Here is an 18,076-nt window from a genome sequence, read left to right as displayed (position 1 = left end):
AATCCTCGGTTCACAGGTTTGGAAATTGAGTAAATAGGTTGAATGACTTGCTCAAGTTCATACATAACAGGACCACTCTATCAACACTGATTTCAAAATACCTTTTCTGATTAATTGCTAATTAACAAAATATTGTGCTATGTGTATGGTTTTCAGTAATAAATATAACAAAAAGTTGCAAACACATGATATAGACACTTTCCATTTCAAAAAGCAAATTATGCTTTTTGCATCAGTATGTTTCATCAAACTCTTAAGCAAAATTTCAGCTACTGTGCACATGGACTTGTCATTGCTTGCACACAGGTATGTTGACAGTGTGACTTCCAACAGTCTCATCTGACAAAGGATTTCCCAAATAGATGTTTTCTCTCAAAGCATTTTTCTCCCTAAAATGGCCTGGTTTTATAAGCTTTTTAGAAATATATGATTGGTTTATTTTTGCCATGAGGAGAACAAATTTGAGACATGCCTCTTTAGGTTCATTATCTTCTTCAATGATTATATAATCAATTAACGTCTTTAAGAAATTAGGTCACTGGGTTTTGTTTAAACATAAAACATGCATCAAGTGGCTTTGTATTTGAAAAGTGTCATAATACTTTAGCTCTGAGTACTGGAGATAAATGGATTTCCAACCCACTGGAATCAACTTTCTAGACATCAGTGGTGGTATTTTGTGTGTGTGTGTGCTATGCCCATGGTCACATACCATTCTTTTTCCATGTGAGTATCCTGTTATTGCAGCACCATTTGTTGAATTCTTGTTTGTTTGTTTTTTCTTTCTTTGCTTTGCTTGCTTGTTTGTTTTTGGGAAGTGCATGGGCCGGGAATTGAACCCAGGTCTTCTGCATAACGGGCTAGAATTTTACCACTGAACTACCCCTGCACCTCCCCCCATAGCAATGGTGATATTTTTTTTAATAAGTAATTTTCTTTTTTGGCTGTTGGGGAAAAATCATCACATTCAGAGATATACATATAGCAGTATGAACTCATATTCAATATTTACACTAGCTTCCTTTTCACTATTTATGACTTTATTTTGATATGTAGTATCTCTGTTACTTTAAAAGTCATGTTACATCATGACTTTTATACTTCAGTGAACCATATTTAAGACCTGGGTTCAGTTTTTGAAGTAGGGCATAATATAATACCATAGTTAAAGTAAAAATGCAAATTTAGCACATATAAAGAGTAACATGAAAGTGATATAAAATACTCCTCAGAACAGGCCAACACAGTCATTGTAGAGCATGAGCAACATTGAAAAATGAAATCATTAACTAGAAATGTTATGAGATCTCTTTGGAAATAGTGATCCTTTATTGACAAATCTCCAAAATAATACAAATAAGGACATTTCATTGTTTCCTCCCCTGAAATTACTGAACTATTTCTAGCCAAGTTGATGAACTGTTGGCCAACCCCTGTGATTGGTGGGAACCACTTGGAGAAACAGTTCTCTAAGGGTAGTATTCTGGGAAGGTCTGATGATCTGAGAAACCATAAAAGTGAGGTCCCCATACCCCGAACATCTTTGTGGTCTTTCACAAAGCCCTTGAATTTGTTTCAGAGAGAATTCTCACCTCTGGATCTTAATATGTATCTAATATAGAGGTGCAGTCGATAGACTCAAGTAGAAACTAAAATAGTTTCTTTCATAGCAGTATTGCCTTCGGTAGCCATATGGACAAGTATAACACTGAAGGAGGACAAGGACATTCCCCTGCCCTTGGTTTCTTGAGGACATGGGTCTGCTTTTGCCCCTCAAGGATTTCAGTTTGTCAGTGGCCCTCTGCCTGGAAGAAGAAGGCAGTGTCCAGCCAAGGGGATCATTGCTGAATCTTAGTGTTAACAATGAGTACTTTCATGCAGCTTCTAAGGTACCAGGTTCTTAAAAGTCAACATTGCCAGAGGACAGGCTAGGGTTAAAAAAATAATAAATAGGGATTTATGTAGTATCTGGATAGGGTTTCCTCATGAACATGTATGAGGCATAACCTGGAGACCCCCATGGATATTTGTTGAGGGCTTTGTGGGTGATTGGGACTTTGCATTTGTAGTCAAGGACAGGATCTTATAAAACTCATTATAAAATCTTGCTTTTCTTCTCATAAAATCTTTACTAATATGATGTGTTAGTTTGTAAGCTGCCGGAATGCAATATGCCTGAATTGGCATGGCTTTTATAAAGGGAATTTAATAAGTTACAATTTTACAGTTATAAGCCTATAAAATTGTTCAAACTAAGGCATCTAAGGAAAGATACTTTAATTCAAGAAAGGTCAGGAACACCTGTCAGCTGGGTAGTCACGTGGCTGGTATCTGCTGGTCCCTTGCTTCTGGACTCTATTGTTCTCAGCCTCTGTTCTGTGGCAGTTCCTCACTTTTCTTCTCCAGGGTTGGCTTTCATCTCTTGGCTTACCTTGACTCTCTCCAGGTTCTGGTTACTTAACATCTCGTGGCGATGTCTGCTCTGCTGTAAGCCCATCCAAATATCCATGTCTCTGTTCTCCAAGTGTCGGCATCTGTGTCAGCTCTGGTCTCTGTCAGCTCTGCTTTGTCAGCTCTGAGGCTTCTGTCATTTCTGGCTCTCTCCAATATGTTTCCTCTTTTAAAGGATTCCAGTAAGCTAATCAAGACCAACTGGAATGGGTGGAATCACATCTCCATCTAATCAAAGGATCATACCCACAACTAGGCATGCCACATCTCCATGAAGATAACCTAATCAAAAGTTCCCACCTACAATATTGAATCAGGATTGAAAGAAATGGCTGCCCCCACAAGATAGGGTCAGGATTAAAACATGGCTTTTCAGGGGTACATAATACTTTCAAATTGGCACATATAATATGTTAAGAAAAAATAAAATTTTGTTGTTAAAATTTGCATTTATTTGGTGATTGAACACTGTGGCTTTTTTCATTTGAAATTACTTCTAATAATGGTTTGTTTGGGTGCAAAGGTAATTCAGTGGTAGAATTCTTGATTACCATGCAGGAGATCCGGATTTGATTCCTGGCCCATGTACTTCCCAAACAAATGAAAAACCAAACAAACAAAAATTCAGCAAATGGTGCTATAATAAGGGGATACTCACATAGAAAAAGAATGAAATGTGACCCCTGCCATAAAGCATACACAAAAAATGGCTTCCTAATTATGGTTTGTGTTTTCTGTGACTTTTTGAGTAAAATAACATGTATCATCAGGGATCTATTTATATATTTTTCTTTTTAAAACCTTATACATATGCATGCACACACACACACACACTCCAAAATATGATGAGCACTTACTAAGTTTCCAACACTACTGAACATTCATATATATATTTTATATATGGTATGCTCTCTTCCCACCTCTCCATGAAGTCATATTGTATACTTCCTTCAAGATACGTCTCTTGATCCTACTTCCTACCTGAAGTATAATGATGATATTTATGTATTGAGCACTTACTGTGCTAAGTACTTTATATTCATTTTATAGATGAATGTGATGGTTAGGTTATGGGATCAACTTGGTTGAGTGATGATGCTCAGTTGTCTAGTCAGGCAAGCACTGGCCTAACCATTACTGCAGGATATTTCGTGGCTGGTTGATAAACCAGAAGCCTGTTTTTTTAAATTATCAGTCAGTTGTTTGCAGCTGTGGCTGTTACACATCTACATTAACTAAGGGTGTGTTTCCTGCAAATGAGATAATCCAAATCATTGGATTTGATCCAATTCATTGGAGACTTTCAGGGGAAAAGAGAGAATTTTCACTGCTTCTTCAGCCAGTGAGCCTCTCTTGTGGAGTTCATCAAGACCCTTTATCAGAGTTACCAGCTTCACAGCCTGGCCTATGGAGTTTGGACTTTTGTATTCTCACAGTGTATGAGACACCTTTATAAATCTCATATTTACAGATATCTCCTGTTGATTCTGATTCTCTAAAGAACCCTGACTAATATAGCTTAGTACTGGGAGTGGTTCTTGAGAAACAGAATCTTAAAAATGGGTTTTTGCAATGGTTTTCTACTCTAATTAGACTCAAAGGCACTAATGACTCTGTTTCCAATAATCAAGATGGTGCTGACAGTCCATGGCATGACTTGGCAATAAAGATGCACAAAATATCACCATTTGATTCTGCTAATTGTATGCTTATATGAGGCAAAGCTCTGGGTAAGATTGTTCTTGACACCTTAACACAGATTTGTGGAGTTAAGTGGTATAAAAATGTTGCCTGGGTACATTGAATACAGTTATGAGGGAAAGGGATGAGCTGAAGGCTTCAAATTTCAAACTAAAGCACAGTATGAGAAGTGTAAAAGTTTCCATGAGTGCCCTGAAAGAAACTCTTATTTCTTGTGGTCACAGACTTGTGATTTCTGCAAACCAGACAAAGAGCCTCACTGGGTGAGTGGCATATTTATACATAAAGTAAAATCTCAACCTTGCAGGGTGTCTGCTGTTAAAGTAAAGGCTTTGGTTGCAAAAGAATGGGATCCTGAAACTTGGGATGGGGACATATGGTTTGATAATGATGGCGATGGGGACATAGAATCCTTTGATTCTGCTGAGTCTTTGCTAGATAGACATTTAATGGTCTGTCTGAGGAAACAGCTGCCTTACCTCCAGCCTGCCCTGAGGAAAGAGCTTCCTGACCTCCAGCCTACCTTGAGAAAACAGCTTCTGGCCTCCAATCTGTCTGGAGGAGTCAGCTATCCAATCTCCACCTACAGAGATTAACCCTTCAGTGCCTGCTAAATCTGTAACCACCTCCCCTGAGGAAATAGGCCTCATTACTCTGTTTGGAGTGATTAATCCTGTTTCATCAGATGAAACTACAACAGAATTCCCTGAGGTAATTGGCTTGAAATACACTTCTAATTCTTTTCATGACCTACGCCTACCACCCCTCTTTTCTTTAAGACCTATAACCACACTAAAGTCCCAACAGGCCCTAAAAGGTGAGGTACAAAGTATGATCCGTGAGGAAGTACACTACACTCCGAAAGAACTACATGAGTTTTCTAATTTATAGAGACAGAAATTAGGGGAATTTATATGGAAACAGATATTAAGGGTGTGGGATAATGGAGAAAGGAATACAAAGTTGGATCGAGCTCAATTTACTGATACGGTTCCACTAAGCAAAGATTCTGCATTCAGTGTTGTAGCTCAAGGAGTTATAAAGGGCGTTAACAGTTTGTTTGAATGGTTAGCTCAAACATGTATCAAAAGGTGACCAACATTACCTAAGGTCGAAATGCAGAACTGCCTTGGTATAACGTAGACGAAGGGATCTAAAGGCTTAGAGATTGGAAAGTTATAGTAGTTTTAGCATGGAAGATCTGCTCACAGATCCCAAGAATATCCAGCAGACACATTTTCACCAGGACTTTGAGGAATTAATTTGTAAGACTAGCCCCATCGTCCTTGAAGAGTCTTGTAGTTGCCCTTCTCTGTATGTCAGATATTACTGTGGAAACTGCTATCACTGAGCTGGAATCCTTAAACACAATGTGGATGATTGGATCCTGAGTTGGCAGGATCCATATGACAACAGTTAATTGCTGTAGATAGGGTGGGCATGGCAAAATAATCTGACTTGCAGAGACTTATGGCATTGATAGTAGACCATGGAGTACCTAGAAGTAAAATAGTTGGGCAATCTACTAATTTCTTGTTTGAGCTGTATAAGCAAAAGAATTTTAGGTCAAATGAACAGAAGTCTAACTTGAAATACAAAATCAAAGAGTCACAGCCCCTTAAGCAATTCCCAGATTTGAGACAGTTTACAGACCCAGAGGTCCTTGTATGAGGGGAAGGCCAGGTACCTTTGGGGAAGAACCTGTTAAATTGCCCAAAATTTATACTCTTAACCTTCCTCCCAGACCTCCCCAAGGAGACCTACAGCCTTTTACTAGGGTGTCTGTTTATTGCGGAAAAGGAAATGATCAGATATTTTGGGGATTATTAGACATTGGCTCAGAAGTGACACTAATTCTAGGAGACCCAAAATATTACTCTGGCCCACCAGTCAGAGTAGGGGCTTACGAAGGTCAGGTGATTGATGGAGTTATAGCTCAAATCCATTCCACAGTGGGTCTAGTGGGTGCCTGGCCCCATTCTGTGGTTATTTCCCCAGTTCTAGAATGCATAATTGGAATTGACACTCAGCAACTGACAGAATCCCCACATTGGTTCCCTGACTCATAGAGTGAGAGCTATTATGGTAGGAGAGACAAAATGGAAGCCACTAGAACTGACCCTACCTAGCAAAATAGTTAGAAGCAATACTGGATCCTTGGAGGAATTGCAGACATTAGTGCCACTCTTAAGGACTTGAGGGAGGCAGGGGTGGTGATTTCCAATACATCCACATTCACCTCTCCTATTTGACCTGTGCAGAGAACAGATGGGTCTTGGAGGATGACAGTGGATTATTGTAAACTTAACCAGGTGGTGACTGCACTTATAGCTGCTTTTCCAACGTGGTATCATTGCTTGAGCAAATCAACAGCTATTGATTGGTAAATGCTTTTTTCTCAATTGCTGTTGCATTCAACTGGCAAGACCAACAGTATACCTTTACAGTCCTACCTCAGAAGTATATCAACTCTCCAGTCCTATGTCACAATCTTCTCCCTAGGGATCTTGATCGTGCACAAGTTATCACACTAGTCCATTATATTGATGAGATCATGTTGATTGGCCCTAGTGAGCAAGAAGTAGCAACTCCTCTAGAATTATATTGGCAAGGCATTTGCATATCAGGGGATGGGCGATAAATCCAACAAAAATACAGAATCCTTCCATATCAGTGAAATTTCTATGTGTCCAGTGGTATGGGGCATATTGAGATATCCCTTCTAGGGTGAAGGAAAAGCTGTTGCACTTGTCCCCACCTATGACCAAAAAAGAGGCACATCTCCTAGTTGGCCTCTTTGGATTTTGGAGACAACATATTCCTCATTTGGATGTGCTGCTCCAACCCATTTACTGGACCAGAAAAGCTGCTAGTTTTGAGTGGGAATCAGAAAAAGAAGAAGCTCTGTGACATGTCCAGGCTGCTGTGCAAGCTGCTGTACCACTTGGGCCATAGGATCTAGCAGATCCAATGGTGCTGGAAGTGTCAGTAGTAAATAGGGATGCTATCTGGAGCCTTTGTTAGGCCCCTATTGGAAGATCATAATGCAGACCATTAGGATTTTGGAGCAAAGCCTTGCCATCTGCTGCAGATAATTACTCTCCTCTTTTTTTTTTTTTTTTTTCCCCAATCATCACATATCCAATCTGCCCTCCCGAAGGAGGAACAGGTCAGGATTAACCCTCCTAACGATATTTACTCTCCTCTTGAGAAACAGCTTTTAACCTGCTACTGAGTCTCAGTAGAGACTGAATGCTTAACCATGGGCCACGTAGTTACCATGAGACCCAAGTTGCCTATCATGAGCTGAATGTTGTCTGGCCCACCAAGCCATAAAGTTGGGTGTGCAAAGCAGCACTCCATCATAAAATGGGAATCGTATGTAAGAGATAGGGCTTGAGCAGGTCCTGAGGCACAATTAATTACATAAGGAAATAGCCTAAATGACACAGCCCTCACTCTTACCACATTACCTTCTCTTTCCCAGACAAGAGCTATGGCCTCTTAGGGAGTCTTTATAGTAAGTTCATTGAGAAAGAGAAAACTCAGGCCTGGTTTACAGATGGTTCTGCACGATATGTAGGGATCACCCAGAAGTGGACAGCTGTAGCACTACAACCCTATTCTGAGATGTCCTTAAAGGACAGTGGTGAGGGGAAATCTTCCCAATGGGCAGAACTTTGAACGGTGCACCTGGTTGTTCATAGTTCTTGGATGGAGAACTGACCACAGATATGTTTGTATTCTGACGCATGGGCTTTTGCTAATGGTTTGGTTGGATGGTCAGGGATTTGGAAGGAATGTGATTTGAAAATTGGTGACAAAGAGGTCTGGGGAAGAGGTATGTGGATAGACCTCTCTGAGTGGGCAAAGAATATGAAGATATTCATGTATCCCATGTGTATGCTCACCAGAGGTGACTTCATTCAACAGAGGAAGGTTTTCATAATCAAGTGGGTAAGATGACCTGTTCTGACTGAAGGTCAGGAAGCTGTTTCCTCTAGGCAGGCTGTAGGTTAGAAAGCTGTCTCTTCAGGGAAGGCTGGAGGTGGGGGTATGGGTTTGCTGTTTCCTCAGGACAGATAATTGCAGGTTTATCTAGCAAGAATTCAGCAGACTCCATGGTTTAAATACCCCACTGCCATCATTAACAACCCATATGTCCCAATTTTCAGGATTCTATTCCTTTCCATCAATGACCTCAGCTATACAACAGACACCTGCAAAATTCAGACTTTGGGTCTGGTTTTCAGAGATCTCAGATCTGCAACCACGGGAAAGAAGATTTTCTTTCACGGCATATGTAAAATCTTTTATATCTTTCATGTAATGCTTAAGTTGCAAATTTGAAGTGTTCAGCTCATCCCTTTCTTTAATAACTACATCCAGAATATCTAGGAACAACCAGCCAACATCATTATACCTTTTAACTCCACAGAACTCTGTTGAAGTATCAAAAACACTGTCATGAGAGACTTGCCTAGTATAAGGATATGATTATGAGAATCATATGGTAGTATTTTTTGTATCTCGATTGCCAACCCATAGTATGGACTGTCAGTGCTATCTTGATTATTGGAAATAGCCTCTGAATCTAATCAGAGTAGAAAAACATTTGCAAAAGCCCATTTTTAAGGTTCTGTTTCTCAAGTACCATTCATGGTACCAAAGCTGTGTTAGTTAGAGTTCTGTAGGGTAACCGAGCCAACAGGAGATATCTCTAAATATGAGATCTTATAAAAGTATCTCATGAAACTGTGAAGATGCATGAATTCAAATTCCACAGGGCTGTCTTCAAGCTGGCAACTTTGATGAAGATCTTTGGTATTTTCCTCAGGAGAGGCTGGCTGGCTAAAGTGGCAACAGAGATTCTCTCTTCTAACTTCTCATTTAAAGCCTTCAACTGATTAGATTAAATACCTCTCTTACAGTCAATCACAATCAATATCTCCTTAGTTGATTGTAGATGTAATTAGTCATAGACTCTATCAACTTACTGATGATTTAAGTTCATGAATTGTTCTTACAGTAACCATCAGGCCAGTGCTTGCTTGACCAGACAACTGGGCAATATTACCTGGCCAAGTTGACACATAAACCCAACCATCACAAGTTTCCAGCTGGTATTATTTTCCTTTAGCCTGAGAAGCATCTTTTAGCACTTTTTTGTAGTGTTGGTTCTTCTGGTGACAGATTCTTTCAGCTAAGCTTTGTTTAAAAATGTGTTTATTTTTCCTCATTTGAAGGCTATTTTCACTGGATATAAAATTCTGGGCCGATAGTTTTTCCTTTCATTTCTTCAAAGATTCTGTTCAATTGTCTTCTGCATGCTATTGTTCTAGGGCTTATGATTCTTATCGGTTTTCTCATTATGTAATGTTTTTTTTTTTTCCTCAAACGGTTTCAAAGTTTCTCTTTATCTTTGGTTTTCAGGAGTTTTCTTTGTATTTATCCTGTTTGGGATTTGCTGAGTTTCTTGGACATATAAATAAATGTTTTTCATCAATTTTGGGGATTTGGGCACCATTTCTTCAAATTTCATTATTCTCCATTTTCACTGTCTTCTCCTTCTTAAATTTCATTATGCATATGTTAGAACATTTGATATTTTCCCATTGGTACTTGAGGCTCAATATCTTGCTTCATTATTCTTTCTCTATATGTTTCAGACTATATAATTTCTGTTAATATTTCCTTAAATTCACTGATATTCTCAATTGCTGTTGAGTCCATATAGAATTTATTTATTCTAGAATTCAGATTCTAGAATTTCTATTGACTCTTTAAAAAACGTCTATATTTTTCTGTTGTGATTTCCTATCAGTTCTCTAATTAGGACCATCTTGTCCATTAATTCCTTTTACATAAACTTTTTACTTTGAAATAATTTCTAATTTACAGGACAACTGTAAAATAATACAAACCCATATAGAGAACTCCAATATACCCTCCCCTTTCCTAGATATGCACATCCACCAATTTTAACCATATTATTTTACCATCTTTATTGTATCATTCTTTCTATCTATTTACCTATCCATCTGTCTGTCTGTCTCTCTATCTATCTGTCATTCTATCTTCTAAACATTTGGGGTTAGGTTGTATACATCATGCTCCTTGAACACATAATAGTTCCCTGTACATTTAAAAGTGAGCATTTTCACTTTTGTAACCACCTTAAGTACAGTTATCAAGTTCAAGAAATTTAACATTGTTATCAAGTTTATAGTCTATATTCCAATTTTTCTTATGTCCCAATAATGTCTGTTTGAACCTTTTCCCCTTCATATTTATGTCTAGTTCAGGAGCATATATTTAATTTAATTGTCATTGTCTTTTTGGTTCCCCTTTTTTTAGCATTGTAAAAACATATATGTAACAAACTTTTCCATCTAACCACTCCCAAGCATACCATCCAGTGGGATTAATCACATTCACAATGTTGTTCTACCCTCACCAACATCCATTACCAGAACTTCTCCAGTGCCCCAAAGAGAAATCCTACAACCATTATTATCCATTAATTCTCTGAACATATATAAAAGGTTGCTTTAAAGTATTTGTCTGCTAAAACAATTTATCTGAGATATATTAGAGTCAGTTTATACTGATTTCTTTTCTTGACTGTTGTTCACATTTTCCTGTTTCTTGGCATATCTAGTAGGTTTTTATTTTATATGGACATAGTTGATAATGCATCAAAGTGACTTTGGATTCTGTTATACATCTCTAAAGGGTGCTCATTTTTGTTCTGGTAGGCAAAAAGAATCAATGAAAAGCCCAGCGTGTTTCCTAAGACCTTCCATTTTGATGAGGCTTAAATTCCAAGTTCTGTTTCCACTCTGGAATTTGTCTGGGTTTGGTATGAGGCTTTGTTACAGTGACTCTAGAATAATCTTACTCTTGGGACTGTGAAAACCAGGGGAGACTCAAGATCCTTTCAGGGGGGTTTGCAAAATTGAACTATTTTCATAATAATCTTAGACATTATTTGGCCCTTTTAATGTGTTGATATTTATACTGAAGTTCAAAAGAAGTGTGGTAAAACTTCTGGTGCCTTTGTTTAAGTCAAGGCAGTAGTACCAAACTATATTAGTAGCCATTTCTTCTTCCCTGCTATGCTGGCACAGTGAAAAAAAAATCCAGCTTCACTTAAAAATATCATTGATGAAGCAGTACAAATTATTAATTTTATTAAATCTGAACCTTTAAGTAGTCACCTTCTTAAAATTTTGTGTGAAGAAATATGAGGTAGGCATCAAGCACTCCTACTGCCTACCAGAATACAGTGGTTTCACTCAGAGAAAAGCACTTGTGTTATTATTTGAGCTGCAAGTTGAATTCACTGCTTTTTTCATGGAACACCATTTTTCTTTGAAAGAATGACTGGTGAAGTATAGTTATATAGAGTTTAGTACTTTGCAGATGTATTTTTAAAAATGAACAAAATGAGCTTATCATTTCAAGAGAACAACAGTATTCAATGCCAGTAATAAAATTCAAGCTTTAAAGTGAAAATTAGAGTTTTGGAAAACTTCTATCACCATGAGCTTGACAGCCTCACAATAATTAAAGACTTTTCTGATGAGCTTGGTCATGATATTAACAAATGTGTATTTTTGATATTGTATCATTGTCATGGTCAGGTTCATGTGTCAACTTGGACAAGTGATGGTATCCGCTTGTCTGGTTGGGCAAGTGCTGACCTGTCTGTTGCTATGAGGACATTTCATAGGATTAAATCATGATCACGTTAGTTGCATCCACAGCTGATTCCATTTGTAATCAGTCAAGGAGAGTGTCTTCTGCAGTGAGTGATGCTTAATCTAATCACTGGAAGCCTTTTAAGGAGGATTCAGAAGAGACAGGCTCTCTTCCTGCTTTGGCTGGCGATCCTCTCCTGTGAAGTTCGTCCAGACTCTCCATCGGAATCGTTAGCTTCACAGCCTGCCCTGCAGATTTTGGACTCTCCGTTCCCATGGTTATGTGAGACACTTTTATAAATTTTATATTTACAAATATTTCCTGTTGATTCTGTTTCTCTAGAGAACCCTAACTAATACAATCATGAAATGCATCCACATTTGTAATAAATTCATAACTCATTGACCAATATTTTATAAATGACCAATGACCGATGTTATAAAATCATGCATGGTTGAAAGATCCATTCAACATAAAAGATGGACCAATATCTTTAAAACGTTTTTTATTGTAAAATATAACATATATACAAAGCAAAGAAAGAAAAAATAATAATTTTCAGATCACACTTCAACAAGTAGTTACAGAACAGATCCCAGAGTTTGTTATGTGCTACCATTCCACCATCTCAGATTTTTCCTTTTAGCTGCTCCAAAACACTGGAGGCTAGAAAAAAATATTAATATAGTGATTCAGCAGTCATACTCATTTGTTAAGACCTATTTTATCTTTTATACCTTCTACTTCTCCTCTGATCCCTCTCCCAATCTATGGGGGTCTTTAGGAAATGCCCATTTTGTCATGTTGAGAAGGGGTGTCAATACTAAAGGATAGGGGAATGTAATCAATGAATAATCTTGGAGGGGCTGGTCATGGACCAATGTATTTTAATGTAACAGAACATGACAAGTTTAATAATGAAGTGTCAGATTCCACATTGAAGCTAACCTTTAAGAAACTACCAGTTGTCCAGTTTTGATGTAGTCAGAATATCCAAAATTATCTGAAAGGCTATTAAAAAGCTCCTTTAATAGCTTTATTAAATAGGCTTAATAAGACTTAACCCCAAATAAACCAAATGGAGAAGCAGATATGAGAATCCAGCTATAATCTATTGAGCCAGACATTAAGAGATTCACAAAAATATAAAATATGTAATCTCACTATTTTTTATTTAGAAATTGTAGTTATTTTTATAAGTATGCTATTTATATTGGCATGAATGGATTTATTATTTTTAAATGAATTAACAAATGAATATTTTTTTAATGAGTCAGTTTTAATTTTTAATAGGTCAATATTGATAGATTAAAATCATATAAATAAAAGTTCTTTGGGATGATTGCTATTTTTTAAGAGTGTAAAAGAGTCTTGAGAACAAAATGTTGTAGAACCACTGCTTTCAGGCGTAGTTCTTGACCTAGGCAGTGGACTCTCTGCTGTTTTAGTTGGATGCCCAAGGAGTTGACATGGTGTTATGGAGGTCTCCACTGAAACATGAAACATACTGAACAACTGCTTGATCTCCAGTATCTCTGGGGACATTCCTTTGTCAAACTGGTAGAACCGGTCTGTGGTAAGTCTTGTGTAGTCTTGCTCTGCACATGTACATCATGAGAGGTTTTCTAAGTGAAGTTTTCATCTTCAGTGGATGAAACCCTTTGATTGGAGTTCATAGTGATCCTGTCTTCATGCATCTTATACTCACTGGAGTCTGTTTTGTAGTAGGGCTTTTATTAGTGCAGATGTCCTTAGGTTCTAGGAGATCTCTCTTGAGCTAAGCTGCCTGATATCAGGAAATCACTCAATAAAGCAGATGCGTGAATTTCTGTATCTTTGTTCATGAGGTCTCCTTGTCCTTCAGTGTCCTCCTTTTTCCTTTTCATTGTTCTTATCATACTGACTTGTGACACAGCCTGGTTTGTTTCTCTTTAGCCCCACTAGGTTGTGTGCTCCATGGAATATTGGGTCATTTCAGTTTCCCTTGCTGTATCCCCTATCACCAGCATGTGCCTGACACATAGTTGGTACTCAGTACATCTTTTTTTAATGAATGAATGAATGAATGAATAAAGGTGTGTGTGTGGTGGGGGAAGTGTTTGGGAGGAATGCTTGGGGACTGAGATTTATAAATAATTTTTCTTCTAAGACCTCATAGTTCAAGCCCCAAAAGTGAAGACCAATGTTTATGAAAGATGCTAATGCTATTTAATATAGGGTTGCTTTTGATTTAGAGAACTCCTAGCAATCTTTTAGATAGAATACTAACAGCTCTGCCTTTGAAAAAAGCTACTTTAAATCCAAGCGACCTTTATTGTATAATACTTTGGGCAAATGAAGCCTTTGAAGAAGGTGTGTCCCTTCCACTAATGACATGAAAGGAGACATGCCAGGCATGGTCTCACACCACATGAAAACATCTGTAGGAAGAAGTGTGAACACATAAAAACCCAATTATTTGTCAATATCCCTCTTTGATTATGGTTTATTGTAGTACCTGCTTTTCATTCATAAGCACTTATTGAAGGCTCTACAAGGTATTGTTGGAGGTTGTAAAACATTGAGCAGGTATGGTCTCTATTCTGCAGGAACTTTCTGAATGGCTAGGGACACAAGCCATTGGCATAGCATGGCTTAGACAATTACCCTGACACAAAAGTCAGACTCATTGACAAGGGCAAAATTCTATGGCAGGAAATAAAAGGCCAAGTAATTTGAAATTTGGCAATAAGGTGGCAAAGTTATTTCAATGGGAAATGTTTTTGAAGAGCAGAATTGTGATATGTAACCTGAAGGAGGTGGATGCTGTGGATTAGAGGAAAGAAATGATAGGATTTGAGGAAAAGAGTGATGGGGAAAGGAATAAAAGCACCAAAATGGAATTGGTAAAACATTTGTTTGGCAACAACATAGGCAGTATGGTAAGAAACAAAGAGAGATGGGATTGAGGAGTGTGTCCTGTGTGGCATACAGTCATACAAGGGTGTTTTGACTTTGTGCTAGGAGGTTTAATTTGAAATGACAGGCAATTGGGAGGCACCAAATGGAAAACTACTGTGTGAAAAACAGAGTTTGGGAAGGGACTTGCTGGCACTGAGAAAGAAAGGAGTGAAGCTTGGAGTCACCAGAGGCTGAATATCAAGTAGAAGGTTGTAATCATTTTAGAGAGCAGCGTTGTCCAATAGGGATATAAGTCACATATGTAATTTAAAATTTTCTTGTAACATTAAAAAAAAGTTTAAAAAAGTGACATTAATTTTAATAGTATATTTCATTTAATCTGATATATCCAAAATATTATTTTTCAACATAATCAATATAAAAATTATTAAAAAGATACATAACTTTTTTCATGCTAAGTCTTTGAATTCCACTGTGCATTTATAATGACTACATTTCAATTTGGATGCTAAATTTTCATTGGAAGTACTTAATCTGAATTTAGATTTTATAAAATTTATAATCTAAAAGCATATTCATTTATTCAAGTTGCTCTAAACTTAGTAAACCTTTCCCAATTACTGAATTGAATATCAATTAATATTCAAATTAGTTAAAATTAAATAAAATAAAAAATTCCATTCCTTTGTACTATCCATATGTTAAGTGCCCAGTAGACGTGTGGTTAGTGGTTACCATATTGGACAACTCAGGTTTAGAACTGTCTCAGGGTGATAACTGGGAATAGGAACTTGGGTGGAGGAAGCTTCCAATCAGAATGGTTCTTATATTGATGCTCTAAGGAACACATAGAGCAAATTCATTTCTTTTTTCAAGAGAGAGAATTAAGATGGCTTCCTTGTGTCTAAAAAGCTTACGCAGTAAATTTCTTGGATACATGAACACAGTCCCTCTTAATTTTTCTTATTCTCACCCACCAGAGTGCCAGATACATGGTAGGTACTTGTTAAATACTAATTGAACTAAGAAGACCACTTCAGTAAAGTCATGGATTATTTTCTGTTTTCTCAAGACATAAGGTATAAAGCTTTATTTTTATTTTCTTGTAGCCAGTTGTTGTTCTTGCCTATACTCTGCAGAAAATGTGTAGGCATTCCATGGGATTGCCTTTTACAGTGCGGGAGAGTAACTGGACAAGACCAGACAAAGGTATATGAAAAAAAGTTCAGCAGTCTTTACGGTATCACTGAGCCCAGGCATACTCCATGGGGGCCACATATAATAAGGGTAGTAACACCAACTGTGGTTACAGAGTATGCTGGTCAATTTCTTGTTTGCTCTCAGATCCATCCTCTGCCTTCCCCTCTCTTTTAAGTCATAGAGGACTACGTTTCAGACTCCTTTGTCAACTGGCTGCTGGAAACCAGATCATCCTATTGTTCATCCTATTATTGAAGTCAATAGGATGCATTGACATAAGCAGGCAGAAACCACAATACTTCTCCCTCTCCCACTCTGTTTGGGGTAGCATTTTTGGCAGTGGCTGTCTCCTCTGTGGCCCTTCTATAAGACTGTCTCACATTTTGTGGTCAGAGCTCTGATTGGAAGCTTCCACTTGGTTTTAGTCCATCCAAATAGTTCTATCATGTGAGCTCTGATAATACCATCTTCTCCTGTTGTCCAGCTCTCCCTAAGTTTGGAGCAGTATTCTGCTGTTGCTAATCATAGGGTTACTTCCTGTTTGGCTTCTAATTCTTTCATCCTTTGTGCGAACAATCCCTTGCATTGAATTCTGTCTGCTGAAAGACTTAAAGTTGTTTCTGTTTACTGACTGGATGATACATAGATAAATTCCTAAGTTTCAAGGCCTTAGAATCATACAAATTTATTCTTTGTGTGTTTGAAGTCCAATCAGTGTTCATTGGGCAGCCTTCCCCATAATTCAGAACTCATACATGGTCTTTCTCCTTTGTGGCTCTTTGTCTATGGCTTTGGAGTCCTCTCATGTATTCTCTGTCAGCAGATGGGGGAGAGGACAAGACTCACACTTGGAAGGGCTTATATGGGCCAATACAGGAATTGGCACATAACACTTCTGTCCACATTCCATTGGCCAGAACTTTAAGGGAGTTTGGGAAGTGTAGTCCTGCTGTGTGCCCAGGAGGAAAATGGAACAAGTTAGGTGATCAGCTAGTCGGTCTCCACTAGAATAGATTACTGAGAAAACTATCCAAATATTTGGTTAAATTGGCCCATATGTGTACAGATTGCTCTCCATTCTTTATATCTCCCATCCTCCAGAAATGCCCAGACTGTCTACAGTCTCTTACCCTAAAGCTAGTGTAGGCCCTGGGCTTTATGTAGAAGTAACTTAAAATTATCTCTTGTGGTTAAATTTGGACCTTGGGCAATGGGCCAACTCTTATCAATCTCTGAAACAAACTCTGATTTTAATTCTTTCCCTGTCTTTTCTGCATGCAATTCCTAATTATTTTTAAAACTCAACTCAAATGTCAATACTTCTGTGATGTGCTGAATCCAAAGCTCACTCTAGACCTCCAATACCCTCCTAGATTGACCCTTCAGGGCATGAATCCCCAATGACTCTTCCATTACCAGCCTCCTCCTCACCATTTTATAATTAAGGAAGGCCTCTTACCTTCTCTCTTCCTTAGGGATTTAAGTACCAACTTAGATCTTAGATAAATGCATCATACATAAGTGCTGTGGGGAGAGCATTAGAGTGGTTCAGACAGCACATGTGTTTAACAGAGGCTTGGAGTCCTTCACAAAGCCCAGAAAGGGTGAAGGCTTCTGCTCAGGTAGAAGCAGCAGATGGGCCTTTTGCTGCTAGGTAACTGCACTCTCCATCTGTTCACAGGGCTTTGTTGTCTGCACAATTAGTTTGTCAAAGGCAGGATTCTTTCCTAGCCTGGGTCTCTCCCAGGCAATGCAGGGCAAAAATATATTTGTCAATGACTGTGTACATCGAGGGTAAGGAAGATCTCTGAAAACTGTAGTTCTCAACCCAGAGGACCGGGGGAGGTGGAGTGCACAGTGAGGTAGCTGTGCATGTAGGTTTATATGTGTGCATGTGGGGGTGTTTTCCAGTTTTGGTGGTCTGGAGCAAAGGAACTAATGGCCTTGTATATTTTGAGAATGATTCCTTGGTATTTTTAATTTGTTTGCTAGTCGATAACTGCTTTAAAATAATATCAAATCAGTTTCTCTCTCATTCAGTCATTCATACAGCAAACCTATTATTATGTGCTGCATGCAGAGTTTAATAAAATAGCCTCTAACCTCTAAGTGCTCACTG

General features: G+C 38.1%; 1 non-coding gene across 1 annotated transcript; it reads right to left on the bottom strand.

Moving 5' to 3' along the window:
• Nucleotides 1–7,205: 7,205 nt before the first annotated feature.
• Nucleotides 7,206–7,344, bottom strand: LOC143645405 (U8 small nucleolar RNA). The gene has a single exon (XR_013157114.1). It is a non-coding gene; the product is annotated as a U8 small nucleolar RNA (small nucleolar RNA).
• Nucleotides 7,345–18,076: the final 10,732 nt, after the last annotated feature.

Source organism: Tamandua tetradactyla, chromosome 8 (assembly GCF_023851605.1).
Source record: "Tamandua tetradactyla isolate mTamTet1 chromosome 8, mTamTet1.pri, whole genome shotgun sequence".
Taxonomy (NCBI): domain Eukaryota; kingdom Metazoa; phylum Chordata; class Mammalia; order Pilosa; family Myrmecophagidae; genus Tamandua; species Tamandua tetradactyla.
The sequence above is the reverse complement of the archived record's forward strand: the minus strand, read 5'-3'. Positions and strand labels throughout refer to the sequence as shown.